The sequence below is a fragment of the Stylophora pistillata genome, chromosome 14 (genome assembly GCF_964205215.1).
Source record: "Stylophora pistillata chromosome 14, jaStyPist1.2, whole genome shotgun sequence".
Taxonomy (NCBI): Eukaryota; Metazoa; Cnidaria; class Anthozoa; order Scleractinia; family Pocilloporidae; genus Stylophora; species Stylophora pistillata.
Genome location: NC_142532.1, coordinates 22,747,204 through 22,750,249, shown reverse-complemented (window position 1 = coordinate 22,750,249; position 3,046 = coordinate 22,747,204). Strand labels below are relative to the sequence as shown.

General features: G+C 36.3%; 1 long non-coding RNA gene across 1 annotated transcript; it reads left to right on the top strand.

The window, feature by feature from the left end:
- Nucleotides 1-518, top strand: LOC148717098 (uncharacterized). The gene is made up of 2 exons (XR_015995234.1): nt 1-123; nt 287-518. It is a non-coding gene; the product is annotated as an uncharacterized LOC148717098 (long non-coding RNA).
- The last annotated feature ends 2,528 nt before the right edge of the window (nt 519-3,046 follow it).

Here is a 3,046-nt window from a genome sequence, read left to right as displayed (position 1 = left end):
TACAAATTTAACTGCCAACTGCAAGAAGAAAAAAAATCAAGGCCTTTCTCTTTAACTTTAATGATGACAAGGACATAGGAGAGCAAAGACATGACAATGAGGAGAGGAAGACTTTAAGTGAGGGTAAGATTTAACAAACAAAATTCATTAAGTTTCATGGCTGATGAATTTCTCCAGTTTTCTAATTTGCTCAAAGCATTCCAAAATGGGAAATTCAGACCAATCCCGCATGACCAAAAACCTATAAACAACTGACGACAACAATTTCTTCTTACTATCCTCACAGAACCAGAAAGGAAGAAAAAGAAGAGCCGAAAGAGAAGAAAGAAGAAAAATAATGAATCTCAGCAAGAAGGAAACGAAAAACCTAGTTAAAGTGTAGATGAAGTTATTAATAAGTGCAAAAATTATCATGCAATGTCTTGTATATTGAAATAGCCTTAACTTTTCTTTTAATACCTGTCAAAAAGTTATCTTTGCAAATGTGATGAGAATAAATGATATAAAGTTTTCCAATATGTATTAGTCGACTGTAATCGGGCCAGATGGTATTATTTGACAACATTTTCCAGAGGCAAAGAGATCAACGAGCTATAATTATATGCAACTGATAAAAAAAATTCTTGTTTTAGTCATCATGGTCATTATGCACTTATCAGCGGCCGTCCCAGGGGGGGAGAGGGTGACCCCGGGGAACCCCTGGGCATTTTCAAAGGAATTTCCTAAACCCCCTAACCAACAATAACATTGTTCAACATAAAGCTACCAATGCCCTTCCCCTGGGGACAAAGAAGTATGCTCTACTAACTCAAACAATGTAATGCTCCGAAAGAATGTTATTTGCCACAAACTAAAACTTACTTCAGCTTGTGGTTACTATACAGGGCTATACAGGGCTCAAAGTTAAAAACATCCTATGTGGCTTTTTTCCGGCAACTAACTGGAAAAAGTAGTAGTAGTAGTTTTTTTACATCTGTAGGTATCAATGGTAATAGCCAGTCACCATGGTAAGGATCTTTTATTCTCAAGATGGCGGCAATGGTAAAAATCCAGTGGGTGTTTTCCCATGTGTCTCGTCTCGGAGGTGCAAATGCACTTCAATGCAAAATTGGCGACAAAAGTCTATTCCCCCGTATGACCCCAGGGTCGATCCCCAGGATGGCAGCTGCTAAGTGCATAATTATTAATCTCGTTATCTGTTTCTTAAAAATTCACAAACAATCATTTTATAAATCAAAGATCTCTTTCTAAAAATATTCTTACCGAAGCAATCTCATCTCTGTAATAATCTAGAAAATTTTCCTAAACATAAACATGTCAGAACATTTTTTCATAGCGAATTAGATTTGTCATTTTGATTTGCGTTTATTTTGATGAGATCCCTGAGATAAAAGATAGTTTACGACGAAAAAATTCATTTTAAGAAAGAAATGATCATGTACTTTTAGATCATGTATTCTATGAATACAGTCCTCATAAATTACTCGGGCTTTCCGAAGGAAACGCCCGAAATAAATTCGGCTTTTTTTTTTCAATTTGAACCTTTGGCATCTGTGGGAACCTACTGCTATATCGTAATATATTTTTTTGATTATTGTCTAGTACCATAACAACATTCATTACACTCTAGCAGGCAAAAATAAAAACAAGTAGACTTATTCATGATTGGAAATGAAAAAATTGCGTAACGACAGTAACAATGGCAATAGGGCAGTCTCCTAAAGATAACTCCAGATGTGCGATATAGAAAGCCCAAGTTCAAGCAGCTATGCGTCTACTTAAAGGGAAAAAAAAAAGTCTAAAACAGCAAAATATGATGAAATATTCCTTGCATAATGAATATGAAGTTTCAGCATTAAATTCTTATTTATCAAAATGTACTTCTTGCATGGTTTTAATTTCTGGCTTCCCTCTTATTGTGGAAAAATGAAGTAAATTTAGTAATGGGACAGGATCCGATTCCAGCTTTGAACTTAATTCGACACAAATATTCAATGCTACTTTATGTGCTGAAATTTATAAAAATATCGGTTAAGGCCTTCCCTGCACTTTATAATCCCAAGAAAAAGAAAATAGAGATTACCTTAACATATTGCAGCAAAATCCCAGCTTATCTTGAACCTAAAACTTTACCCTGGAAAAAAAAAACTATACTTCTGCGCATGCGCCAAGAGCAAAGTTTGGCACACGAGCCTTCTTTCGCAAAACGTCTCTCGTTTCTAAAAACGAGTCTCGTTTCTAAAAACGAGTCTCGTTTCTACAAACGAGTCTCGTTTCTATAAACGAGTCTCGTTTCTACAAACGAGTCTCGTTTCTACAAACGAGTCTCGTTTCTATAAACGAGTCTCGTTTCTATTCACAAACAAACGAGTCTCGCTTGAAATCGTTTATCGAGTGACTTATAAATCGTGACGATTTAAAATCGACTCGTTGCCCAGAAACTGTGAGTGATCCTGCTGAAGAGTAAGTTCTAGAAACCGTGCATGTGTATCTGGTCTGGTTTAGCTAGCTTAAGCTGTTTCAGAAAATCACTGATATTGTGACGCTGGTCACCTTGTAGCTGTATCACCTCACCATATTCTGGGTTTTCAACAACTGTTCCATTGCAGTTGAATTCCTGCAAAGGGGAAAAACACAAAAAATTTTGATCACATGTTGTCATAAGGGTAGAACACCTATCTTCTGCAAAGTCATATTGACAAAGGGATTGGAATAACATTCCCAGGTTACCGTAACATTGTGCTTTGCCTTTTCTCTCGCCAATTGATTCCATAATTTTTGTTGCTTGCTCATAAAATGTCCTGGCCTATATAAACTTACTTTGTGCGTGAAGTGTTTCTGCCAGCTTTAAATTAAACCACCCCTTTTCAGTGTCATCAGAGTGGTATAGGAGGAGTTTCCTGAGACATATTTCTTGACTTTTGTAATCTTCCCTGGCATTGTAAGCATGGAGCATTATCATGTAAATGCATTGGAACATCAAGTTTGCCAATGAACTATTGATGCTCAACGCCTTATTCTTTAGTACTCTCAAGCATTCTTTACA